Source organism: Bolinopsis microptera, chromosome 5, assembly GCF_026151205.1.
Source record: "Bolinopsis microptera isolate Bmic1 chromosome 5, MBARI_Bmic_1.0, whole genome shotgun sequence".
NCBI lineage: Eukaryota > Metazoa > Ctenophora > Tentaculata > Lobata > Bolinopsidae > Bolinopsis > Bolinopsis microptera.
Window position 1 is genome coordinate 9,538,901 of NC_087076.1, and position 14,097 is coordinate 9,552,997.

Consider the following 14,097-nt stretch of genomic DNA (forward strand, 5'->3'; position numbering starts at 1 on the left):
GTGGTCCGTATTGCGAAGGAGCAGACTTTTGTCGACACCGTAGGACCGTCGGGCCACCTCATATATCCAAACCCGATTACTTATTCCCTACGATCTTCTTGCCTTCGGCAAGAGTAGGGGAAAAATCAGGATTTTGTTTGTTTATATAATTATATACGTATAATGCGTATTAAACCCTATTAGTATTATTAGTAGTTGGGGAAAGGAATGAGGAAATGACCGCGGTAAATCTTGAATCTTGATGCAATTATGATTTAATGAATTACACGTTGTATTATATTTATATACTCCTTTTTACACGCTGCGGCCGAATGCCGAAGGATAAAAAAAGCCTTTTTTGTGGTATACAACGTGTATCAAGGTGACTCTATTTATAGATAGATACTGTCTATAGATAGATATCTATCAATAAATAGATACTGTCATCACTCATCGATAACACAACAGCTGATAAAAGACAATATGACTGACTGGCTCAAACTAAAATGATATTAGTATTACCTTCATGGCTTATTTAATGATCTTAACAAAATTCAGAAACTTTTCCTACCTTTAGAAACGAGTCGTTTTTGCTTTTCATTTCCTGGAACAACATCTCAGCAAATGTTATGTAAAGGAAGAAGCCTGTACTAATCCCTTGAATCGTTCCTGAAAATAAAAGTCAAGTAGTCACGTACCACTACCAGCACAGGGCCACAAACTATTTCTACAGCTTCAGTGGGAGTGGGACGTTTTCGTTAATTTATAAATCAAGAGGCTTGCATATAATGAACATACTGACACGGGTGCAGAGTTGAGTATGTACGGAACCTAGTAGTTTCAGATCCTTGTTTAACTTGCCGTACAGCAATTCAAGGTCATCCACTACTATTTATATCAAAATTCAACTTGTGTTTTGATCTTCTATCAAATCAAAACAGGCTTCACTATGAACTTAAAGTTGTTGCAACCAAAAAGAGATGACATTTTTAAACCAAATGTCTCCTTTTAGTTTTCCTTAACGGGTGATACTCGTAAAATATCTGTTCCATATATTGGACCGTCGACGAGTCCAACTCGGCGCGCGTCCTGGTAGGTTGTAAACTTACAAAGTTTTCCCAAACAATTAAGGAACTAATATTGATATAAGTAATACTAATACTATACTGTTACCGTACCCGAACGCAAAATCATATTAAAAATAAAGTCGCTCGCTCGCTTTTCTCACCATGGCGACAGTCCATTCTATTTCTACAAAATTTTTGGTTTTCTTAAAAAATATACATGCAATATAATATATTTGACCAAAACCCATAATCATGGGTAGAGTGGACCGCTGCCAGTGTCTCTCTCTCCCAAACAAAAGGAAATGATATTAATTTGATTGACCGTTCTCAAATGCAAAATGATACCGAGAATGAAATCGGTCGCTCGCTTTTCCCATTCATTCACGGCTTACAATTAATCACATGCTGTAAAAATTCCTTTGGGTTGCGTTCGGGTCGATATACCTAGTATTTCGGGATAAGGGTGGTACTGGTAGTTAGTGAATTAGCTGAAGTTTATTGAATCTTTATTGCTGAGTACAGCTGCCTTCGGGTAGTTCTTCTTAATTTATTACAATTGTAAATTAATGGGACTGGCGTAAAATACATCATCTTCATGATAAATACAATTTACAAATGGATATATACTATCTCTCTACTGGGCACTAATGACCAAAATGCGATTCCATCCAGCAAAATGTAAAGTGCTTATTATCAGGAAAAACCTCTTTATCTCCTCCATTCGCATACAATCTGATGGCACTCCTCTTGTGTATGTAGAAGTTAGAAAAAGATTTGGAGTCGATTTACTCATACCTAAGTGGAATATCAGTGCGACAGAATTTTATACTAATGCCTGCCACCTACCTTGGATGTCAGAAGAGTATTGGCCATATGTCATTGATCAAAACGTCGCCGGGCGCTTTACCTCTCCCTGGTCGTTATCCAATTCGAAAATTGTTCCATAATCTGGCGCCCTTTGTAATAAATTCACTTAGTTGATAAATTTAGAAATCCTCCAAAAGAGACTATTAAATGGACTCTGTCTGAAGAGGGCCGCAGTTTATCCACCTAGCAATATGTCAAAAAGTGCAAGCTTGTCGACAATCATCTCCCTTTGTCTCAAAAGTTTGACTTGAATGATCTTATTTTTTTCCACAAAGTTCCCTTAACAATTAATTCCTGGATCACTGCCTCACTAATCTCTCTTTATATCAGGCACTTCTCGACGAAGACTTGCCACCTCGACAGTCTGGTCTATTGAGTCCCATAATTTTACCTAAGAAGTCAAATTCACACACCACATGTACCTCAAATAGCCCACTGGCAAAATCCATTTTTCTACAAACCCATATACTGTGGAATGGGTGGGGTGGGGGACTCCCTTACAGTAAGTACAATTGTGTCTACTATCTTTTCAAGCTATCACTAAGCAGTTATGGAAATTCTATTGATAGTGAAAACAACATCTAGCCTAGCTCTTTGCTCCCCATAATATTATTTTTTGTTTTATTAATTTTTTTTTATCTACTTCCTATACCTTTCAACATCAAACACACATCACCCGCACACCTTCTCACACATAATGACCATTTCAGACCTGTATCTAATGTATCTGGAAGTTGACGTATTGAAAATACAAATTTGGACTCTATATCCACAGTTATTCACCATATTATGTTGTTATGAATATTTCTTCATAAATTTTTGGATTTAGCATTAATTCGATGTAATTCCAATTACTGCGGACATAGTTTCACTATGTGTTTTACTCGTGGTTTGGGTCCCATCAATTTTACAGATGGTGGCGATATTTTGAACGATTCCTATTTTTATATTCTCTATTCTGAACTCTGTAAAATTTGAAAAGTTTTTTTAATAAAAAGAAATAAAATAAACTTAACTTAACAAAATCAAAACAAAATCAAACGAAACGAAACTAATTTGAAACAAAAATGAATACAAGAACAAAAACTAAATTAAAATAATTCCTAAACGATTTCTTACAGCATAAACTTTGTTGGTGTCCTACAGTACTTATGAAGTTCCCTCTCTCCATTTAATAGATTGCCATCATTATTTAAAATAATATAAAGTTTTTCAGTAAGCAGAGATGACAATCTTTCGTACCCCCTTGTACGATAGCAGTTTATTTTTTCCAGATATTTATATGTGTTTGTTTATCTTTCAACTCCATATTTTTCTAAATACTCCGCTGATATCGTAGCTTCATCGAGTTTGAAGACTTGTGTGAACTGAAAACGGTCTTAAAGTGATTTCATCAGCCACAATAATTCTCTTTCTTTCATTTTCCACTGCATATTTGCTTCAAATATCACTGATGCTTCCAGCAGTGGTCCGTTCAGGGCACAATTCCGCTTCTGCAATTGCACTTTTCGATTAATTGTAGGTTCTTTCTGAGCTTGGTGTCTGGTGCCGCTAAGATGGATTCCTTACGTGGTAGGCACTGTTAAGATAGCTTAATTGTTTTCTGTTGAACATTTGTGAAATTGGTTCCTCTGGAATCTTTGTCCTAGTAATCGGAGGAACGTGCTAAGTTGTTTGTTTACATTTGCAGAAGCCGAAATGTGCCCACTGAACCGACAATGCCTGGAACAGCAGTGATATATGAAGCAACTATTGCAGTGGTAAACTGAAAGAAAAGCACTTCCCAGAGACACCAATTTCACAAAAATTTTCAACAAAAACACAATTAAGCTACCATACAGTTGCCCTACCCAACGAAGGAATCCGTCTTAGAGAGCACCAGCCCAAGCTCAGAAAGAACCACTATTAAACGAAAACGTGAAATTGCAGAAAGCCGAAATTAGCCCACTGAACGGCAATGCCCTGGAACAGCTGTGATATATGAAGGCAACGAATTGCAGTGGAAAATTTGAAAAGAAAGAGCACAAATATATTGGCTTACTGAAAAAACACTTTAGACCCTTACAGTTTCACACACAACTCTTTTCCAACTCGAGAACCTACGAATTCAGACGAGCTTTCAAGAAAATATGGAGTTGAAAGATAAACATTCACCAAATAACTTATCTTGAAATAATCAAACCCATGCCATTCCGTACCAAGTGGGTACAAAGATTGTCATCTCTGCCTTACTGAAAAACTTTATATTATTTTAAATAAAAGATGGCAATCTATTAAATAGGAGGAGGGAACTCATAAGTAAATGTAGGCACACAACAATTTATGCTGAAGAAAAGCTTTTAGGCATTTTAATTTAATTTTAGTTTTTGTTCTTGTATTTCATTTTTTCGTTTCAAATTGCGTTTCCGTTTCGTTTGATTTTTATTATGATTAGATAAGTTAAGGTTTAATTTATTTTTATTATTAAATACTTTCCAAATTTATACAGAGAAACAGCAATAGATGAAAAATAAAAATAGAAACTACAAAATATCGCCCCACATCTGTAAAATAGTAGATGGCACCCAAACACGTAACACATAGGAACTATGTCCCGCAGTAACTTGGACCCATTAATCGAATTAACTCTAAATCCAAAAATTTATGAAAACTATATAAACACCAAACAATCATGTGAATAACTGTGGATATAGATTATCAAAAATTTGTATTTCAATACGTCAAAATTTCCAGATACATTCTAGATACAGGTCTGAAATGGTCATAAATGTCGAGAATGTGTGGCGGTGAAGTGTGATATGAGTTGAAATATAGGAAGGTAGATTAAAAAATTAATAAAACAAAAAATAATAATAATATGGTAGCAAAGAGACTAGCCTAGACTGTTTTACACTATCCTATAAACAATTCCATAGATCTTAGTGACCTCAGCTTTGAAAAGACTAGGTAAAACCACAATCTGTCTTACCTGTAAAGGAGTCCCTTCCACATTATAGGGTTCTGTAAAAAATGATTTTGCCAGTGGGCTATAGAGTACATGTGGTGTGTGAATTCAGACTTAACTTAGGAAATAGATGACACAATAGACAGACTGACGGAGTGGCAACGTCTTAGTCGAGAAGTGCCCTGATAAAAGAAGAGAATAGTGAGGCAAGTGATACAGGAATTAAATTGTTAAGAACTTTGTGGAAAAAAATACGAACATTCAAGACAAACTTTTTGAGACAAAGGAGAATGTCACAAGCATGACTTTTAGAAATAATGCTCAGTGATAACTGCGCCCTCTTCCGACAGAAATCCATTTAATACTCTCTTTTGGAGACTTCCTAATTTATCAACTAAGTGATTTATTACAAGGGCCCAGATATGGAAACAATTTTCGAATTGGCTACAACCAGGGAGAGGATAAAGCGCCCGGCGACGTTTCTGAACAATGACAATATGCCATCTCTTTCTGCCCATACAAGTTGTTGGCAGGCCTTAGTATAAAATACTGGTCGCAACTGACTGATTCCAACTTAGCTTCAGGAGTAACATCGACTCCAAGGATCTTTTTCTAACTCTACATACACAAGAGGAAGAGCCAACAAGATGTATGCAATGGAGGAGATAAAGATGGTTTTCCTGAAACATATAAGCACTTTACATTTGCTGGATGGAAACGCATTTGTTTCTTAGGTGCCCATCAGAGATATAGTCTATATCCATTGTACATTAGTATTATCAGAAGATAATGTATTTTACGCCAGATTTTTGTATCAACGGCAACAAAACAAATCAGTATAATCGAAAGGCCAAAGAAGAATATCATTGATAAACAATACAAAAAGTAAGGGACCAAAATAGAGCCCTGGGGGACACCAGGAATTTAACAGAGAGGGTAGATGACATCTCCTTACAAAAACCACACTTTGGTAACGGCCTTGAGGTACTTGGCAAGAAATTTGAGAATGTACCATCAATGTAATATAAGGTCTTTAGCTAATGAAGAAGATATCATGATTAACAGAATCAAATGGCTTAGCAAATCAAAATACACAACATGATTGATAATTTTTGTTAAGAGACAATGCCAGCTATCACAAAAGTCAAACCGTATATTGGATGTGCATGACTTGTGCTCTAGAAAACCATGCTGCCTGGATCAAGAAGGTAATTGTCAAAGAAAGCAGATTACGATTAACAATGCGCACAAAAACTTACACAATGACAAAACAAGTAAGGATATTGGGCTTAGTTTTTTTCAACCTCACTTTTCTTACCTTTCTTAAATATTGGGACAACATTTGCAAGTTTTCCATTTTTGTGGAATGTACCTGTTGTACAGATCCACGAAAAATGCATGTTAGAGGGTAAGCTAAACCTCCCGGAACAATTTTTGAGAATATACCTGTATGCCATCCTGGGTCCTGGGCTTTATATGAATTAATATTTGAAAGGAAGCTTAACGAACTCCGATTATCGAAGTCAATATCAAAATCACCATCATTTACAAAGGAGATATCAGTGTCATAAAGTGATGGATCCGAAAACTGGTTTAAAAGAAAGAATGGAAAAGTTCAAGCTTGAGCTTTTGGTTTGAACCGAAGCTGATCCAGAATAACTAACACAATTAGGAACCGGCAGGAGTTAGATTTATACTTAACATGTGACCAAAACTTCTTAGTTTTTAGCGCTGGATCATCAATATTGAAAAGATGTCCTCTTATTTTGGCTGTGAAAGCCTCTAAAAATCTTACCTAGTAACAAAACTTTTAACACATCAGAAATAAACAGAAATTTTAAAATTTAGATCTGAGTCTATCCATTTACGGCATGAAGAAAAAAGTTCACTAGCGGACCACGGGGTGGAAACTCGAATTAATATTACTTTAAGAATAATGTATAACACCTAAATCATAATGCAGTCCTTAACAAACTTCCAAGACGAAATCAGATCTAGCATTCTAGGACTTGCCAATTTCGAGCATAATTCCCGATAATCATGTCCCAGTTTGTGCTTTCTTATAATTATAGATTTTATACTTTAGATTTTTCTTGCTGAAAAAGGAGCTTTTTAATTGAAAAAGAGACCAGGAAAAATGATCAATTTCACACGGAATGAGGATCACAGAAATTCAAGTTATCGATGTGTTATCATAATTACTGAGAAGAATGTCTAATGTATTACCACTTCGTTTATGGTGGAGTGTGAATCAACTGGGAGAGAGAAAGATCACAGAAGAGAAACTATAAGGATTGCTCAATAGGTACGGTAACTGGAAGAGATAGCCAGTTCTGAATGGGGGGAATTAAAAATCACCAATAACATAGATATTAAGGGGGATTCATTTTGGAAACTAGCTTGCGAATATAACAAACTATGACATCATGATTAGGTAACCCAAGAGTGTTCCTACTCTATAACAAAGTACAGATTACAATACTCACTTTGTTAGAAAAGCCAATTTTAACGGCAGCTATTCTGCACTACTAACTGGTTAGTCGGTTGTAGTGGCAACGAGATCAACCGAACGCCAAAAGAAACACCACATCCATTTTCCCTAAACTTTTTTAGGGTTATTAGGAATCTTGAGATGAGTCTTTCCTCGTGCGGTCATTGCCGGAAGATTTCATATTGAGAAGAAGGAAAGAAGTTCGTTGCAAGAATAATATATATGAGCCAAGTCTCATTTAGGGCGAAATTAGGTCAGGATGCTGCTCTATGTAGCATAGGATTGAAAGTTCGGACAATCTTATGTACCATCAAGAAGGGGATGGAGAGCTTAGTTACTGAAAGGAAATAAGACCTTGGACATTTGGTAAGTATAGATAGGAGTTTGGACCTGGAGTTAAGCCATAGAAGTATTAACAAGAGTTTACAAAAGAAAGTTAAGAGAGAACACCCAAAGAATGAAAAAAGAGACGAGACGCCAGAGGCGGGCTGGAATACTAGACGAGCAATCATCTTACGCGTGGTGGAGATGAACAATTCATATAAACCTGAGAAGATAATTAACAAAGAAAAGTTTGATGTGGAGCAAGGCACAAATGGTATAAGATAACCGTGGGCTGTCAAGGAGTAAGAGAATGAATATTAGAATCTAGTGTAATACGGTTGTTCATGACTAGTCGTGAGGAAGAATTGGCGAAGGTAAGTCATGATGGAGAGAATAGAAGAGAAACAAAGGATTATGATAATTGTAGGTGATTTTGGGGTGCATGGAGAATTAAATTGTAAATTTAGTTAGGTATAAACTGTTGAATGTATATGTGCATTTCGACTGTGTACGAGGCCTATTGCATGCAAAAAAGACCTATTCTAAGTCCTAAACGATTCATGTCTAACATATGGAAAAATGGGCATGACCGAATGAACCTGACATAGGAGGCCTAACAATGAGACACGAATAATCCGCAGATTTGATATGAGTTTTAATTTTAGGCGCAACGTCTAAATCAAAATAATAAATGAAATAAAAAGATCAAAGATTAAATTCCCAGAAGAATATTAACAACCCTTACAAACTGAGTTCGTTTACAACCAAACTTAAGCCAAGTGAACAGTAAACCAACTCCTCTCATGTTGATATGAAGCCAATCAAGTATAGAAGTTCATAACATGAACTAAAGTCTCGAGATAAAAAGTTGAGAAACATTCAAACCACGCAATTATTCTTTAGCAAAAGTCTTTCAGTAGATTGTTAAAATCATCTAGAACATTCCTTTCTATGTAGGAATATAAACACTAATAGGAAGACGAACAAGGGACAATATAATTGCAGCGGAAATAACTGCTTCGTGGTGTCAATTAAATCAGTCAGAAACTCCTAAAGTAACAGAATCCCATACTTAGAATTTTTAATGTCAATTAGTACCCCAACACTCAATCTAAATGTTATCAATATCGACCAAGCTTCTGCAGGCAGAATGAGTTTTATGAAAAATGATGAAAGGAGCTTGTCAGGAAAAACAGGAATTTATTAAATTAAATACGTTATTCTGACACTGATGATTCATTTGCATGAAACTCTGAAATGTAGAATCGTTGTTTTCATTATATATATATATATATATATCTATATAGATATAATAGTATATATATATATATATATATAAATCTATATTAAATTTTAAACTTGACGAAATTTCTCCGGCAACGGGGATCTAGAAAGAAAACAACACCGAAAATCGACCTCAAAATGACCTCTGTGATGCAAACCCACTCGCAAATGATTGAAACCTCGACCATTTTTAGCAGGTTGAAGAAAATGGATAGGAAAAAAGGCTATAGCATTCTTAGAATTTTGATTTAGGCTTAGATTTTTATAATTAACGTCCGGAAAGTAGGTTAAATAAACGTTCAAATAATGGCGTTTTTAAGCAAAGGTTTACTGCGCTGTTGCGTAGCAACTAAAAATGCACGTGCGCGAGCAACCACAGATTAACAAACGCGCGTTGATAAGCAGTATGCTACTTCATAAATCAAAATAGCTCCACATTTACGCTCACGCTATGAACTCTATATAACTTTGTTTGTGATGGTATTTTTATGCGTAAAAAGTACCCGTTTTGGGAATCCGAATACTAACAACGCTGTCGACATAAATGGAATTTATCTAACAATGGCGACAGCGATTGTATATACGAATTCCCAAAACGATACTTTTTACCGCATCAAAATACCAATCACAAACAAAGTTTTATAAGAAGGTCCATAGCGTGAGCGTAAAAGTGACTAGTTTAGAAATAAATGACGTACATACAGCATAACAACGCGCGATGTTAATCTGTGGTTGCACGCGCACGTGCATTATTAACGTTGCTACGCAACAGCGCAGTAAAACCCTAGCTAAGATAACGCCATAATCTAACGATTATTTAACCTCACTTCCGACGTTAATTATAAAAAATCGAAAGCCTAAATCAAAATTCCTAAGAATGCCTATAGCCTATCCTATCCTTTTCTACAACCCTGCTAAAAATGGCGAGGTTTCAACTCCATTTGCGAGCTGGGTTTGGCATCACCAAGGGGTCAATTTGAGGTCGATTTTCGTGTTTTTTCTGTCTATGTCCCCCGTTGCCGGGGAAATTTTCTCAAGTTTAAAATAAAATATATATATATATATATAAATATATATAACATATATATATATATATATATACATATATAATATTATTAATGACACAACGATTCTACAAACTCCAGAGTTTCATGCAAATGCAATCAACAGTGTCAGAATAACTTATTAAATTAATTAAATCCCATGTTTTCCTTACAAGCTCCTTCCATCATTTTCAATAAAACCATGCAGCTGCAGAGCTGACGATGTTGGGAAAAAAATTAATATTGGAGTGTTGGTACTAATGACATAAACATTCTAAAGTATGGGGTTCAGATCCTATAGGAGTACTTTCTGAATTAATTGACACTACTACAGTTATTTCCGCTGCAAATATAAATGTCAAAGTTGATCTTCCTATTATAGTGTTTTATATTCCTACAAAAGCAAAGAATGTTCTAATTTTAACAATCTACTTAAGAACTTATGCCCTAAAGAATATTGCGTGTTTTCCAAGACTGTTTCTCAAACTTTTTAACTCGAGACTTAGAACATGTAATAAACTTCTATACCATGATTGGATTCATCTCAACATGAGAGGAGTATGTTTACTGTCCACTTGCTTTAGTTTGTTGTAAACGAACACAGTTTTTGAAGGTTGTAAATAATCTTCTGGGAATTAAATCTTGACTTTTCTTTCAATTAATATTTTGATTAAGACGTTGCGCTAAAAATAAAACTCAAACAAATCTCGATTTCATCTTTTTCTCAAATTTATGCCTCCTATTTCAGAACATTCCGTCACTTGCCCATTTTTCCATATTTAGACAAAGAAATCGTTAGACTTAGAATAGGTCTTTTTGCATGCAAAAGGCCTCGTACACAGTCAAGAAATGCACATATACCAATATCAAGCACTTTATACCCTAACAAAAATTACACATTTAAATCTCCATGCAACCCCACACATCAACTACAACTTATCATAATCATATGTTCTCTTCTATTCTCACATCATGACTTACCTTCTCCAATTCTTTCTCCTCCACACTAGGCCATGAACACCGTAATTCCCCCCTAGATTCTAATATTCATTCCTCTCTACTCCTTGACAGCCCCCACTTATCTAATACCATTTCTTGCTTGCTCCCACATCAAACTGTTCTTGTAATTATCCTCCTCATGGTTTATAAGAAATTTCTCTCCAGGAAAGATGAATAGAGTCAAGTATTCCAGCCGCCTCAGGCGTCTAGTATCTTTATTCATCTTTGGGTTTTTCTCTCTTAACTTTTTTTGAGAATAACTCTTGTAATCTTTATGCATACTTCCAGTCCCAACTCCCTATCTATACATCTACCAAAATTCCAAGGTCTTATTCCTTTCAGTAACCTAAGCACCTCCCATCCCCTTCTTGATAGGTAATAAGTTTCCGAACTTCAATCCTTTGCTAACATAGACAGCCTGACATAATTGCCCTAAATAGACTTGGCTCAAAAAATCTATATCTAGGCAACGAATCATTCCCTCTTCTCAATAGACATCTTCCGCAATGACCGCACCGAGAAAGACTCTCCCAGAAGGTTAAAGGAGATCCTAAAAACCCTAAAAAAGTATAGGGAAAATGGAGTGGTGTTCTTTGGCTATTTCGGTCTGATCTACGATGCCACTACACCCGACTACCATTTAGCCAAGGTCAGAAATGCTTGCCGTTAAAATTGCTTTTCCAAACAAAGAGATAATTGTAATCTGTACTTGTTTATAGAGTAGGAACTCTTGGGTTACCTAATCATGATGTCATAGTAGTTATATACGCAAGCTAGTTTTCCAAAAGAATCCCCCCTAAAATCTATGTTATTGGAGATTTTTAAACTCCCCCATACAGACTGCTATCTTCATCCAGTACCGTACCTATGAGCAAACCTTCATAGATTCTTCAGTGATCTTTCTCTCCTCCAGTTGATCACATCAACCCACCCCATAAAAGTGGTAAACAGTATCATTCTTCTCAGTAATTATGATAACACAATCGATAACTTAATGTCTGTGACCCTCATTCCGTGTGCAAATCTGATCATTTTCCGTCACTTTTTCAATTAAAAGCTCCTATCCCGCAAGAAAACTCCTAAACGTAAAACTATAATTATAAGAAAGCAAACTGACATGGAATTAATCGTGGAATATGCTCGATTAATTGGCAAGTCCTAGAATGCCTAGATCTGAATTCGTCTTGGAAGTTAGTTTTAAAGACTGCATTATGAATATATTGATATACATTATTCCTAAAGAACTATTAAATCAGAGATTCAACCCCGTGGTTCGATAGTGAACATTTTCTTCATGCCGTAAAAAAGGATAGACTCAGATCTAATTTAAAAATTCTGGTTTCTATTTCTGATGAGTTAAGTTTGTTACTAGCCTGTAAAGATTTTTAAGAGGCTTTCATCTCCAAATAAGAGACAATCTTTTCAATAGTGATGATCCAGCGCTAATAACGAAGAAGTTTTTGGTCACAGTTTAATAATCAATCTAACTCCTGCCAATTCCTAATTGTGTTAGTTATTCTGGACAGCTTCGTTTCAACCCAAAGGCTCAAGCGAACTTTTCAATTCTTTCTTTTAGAACCAGTTTATCGGATCCTTTCACTTATGACACTGATATCTCCTATGACAAAGATGTTGATTTTATATAGACTACGATTCATCGGATGTTCGTATGCTCTTTCCAAATATTAATTCAATAAAGCCCAAGGGACCAGAAATGGCATACACGGTAAAATTCTCAAAAATTGTTCCGTAGGTTAGCATACCCTCTAACCTCATTTTTCCGTGATCTACAACAGCGGCAACAATCACAAGAAATGAAACTTGCAAATGTTGTCCCAATATTAAGAAAGGTAAGAAAAATGAGGTTGAAAACTATAGACCAATATCCCTTACTTGTTTATCATGAAAGTTTTGACGCATTGTTAAACGTAAACTGCTTTCTTTGAACAAGTACCCTTCTGATCCCAGGCAGCGATGGTTTATCTAGAGCAACAAGTCATGCACAACCAATATGGTTGACTTTTGTGATAGCCTGCATTGTCTCTTAACAAAACATATCAATCATTTTGTGTATTTTGATTTTCTAAGGCATTTGATTCTGTAAATCATGAATCCTTCTTCATAAGCTAAAGACCTTATATAACATTGACGGAACAAACTTCACAAATTTCTAACCAATAACCTTCCAAGGCCGTTACCAAAGAGTGGTTTTGGTATGATATCCAACTACCCTCTCAGTTAATTCTGGTTCCCCTATGGCTCTCAATCTTGGTCCCTACTTTTTGTATTGTTTATCATGATATTCCTCTTGCCTTTCGGATAATCTGATATTGGTTTGTATCCGATGATAACAAAAAATCTGGTCGTAAAACATTCATCTTCTAGATAATACGTAATTACCAATGATATAGACTATCCTCTGACTGGGCACAAAGAAACAAAATGCGATTCCATCCAGCAAAATTAAATTGCTTATTGTTTCAGGAAAACCATCTTTATCTCCTCCAATCGCATACAACTTGATGGCTCTCCTCTTGTGTATGTAAAGTAGAAAAAGATCTTGAGTCGATGTTTACTCCTAAGCTAAGTTAAATATCCAGTGCGACAGAATTTTATACTAAGCCTGCCACCAACTGTATGGTCAAGGATGGCCATTTTGTCATTGATCAGAAACGTCGCCGGCGCTTTACCTCTCCCAGGTTCGTACCAATTCGAAAATTTGTTCCATAATTCTGTCGCCCATGTAATAAATCACTTATGATAAATTAGAAAGTCTCCAAAAAGCTATTAAATGATTCTGTCTGGAGAGGGCCGCAGTTATCCACCTGAGCAATATGTCAAAAAAGGCAAGCTTGTCGACAATTCTCCCATGTCTCAAAAGTTTGACATAATGATCTTATTTTTTCCACAAAGTTCATAACTAATTTAATTCCTGTATCACTGCCTCACTATCTCTCTTTATAAACAGGGCACTTCTCTACTAAGACGTAGCCACCTTGACAGTCCTGTCTATTGTGTCAACATTTTACCTAAGTTTACAGAATTCACACACCACATTACCGTCAAATACCCACTGCAAAATCATTTTTTCTACAAACC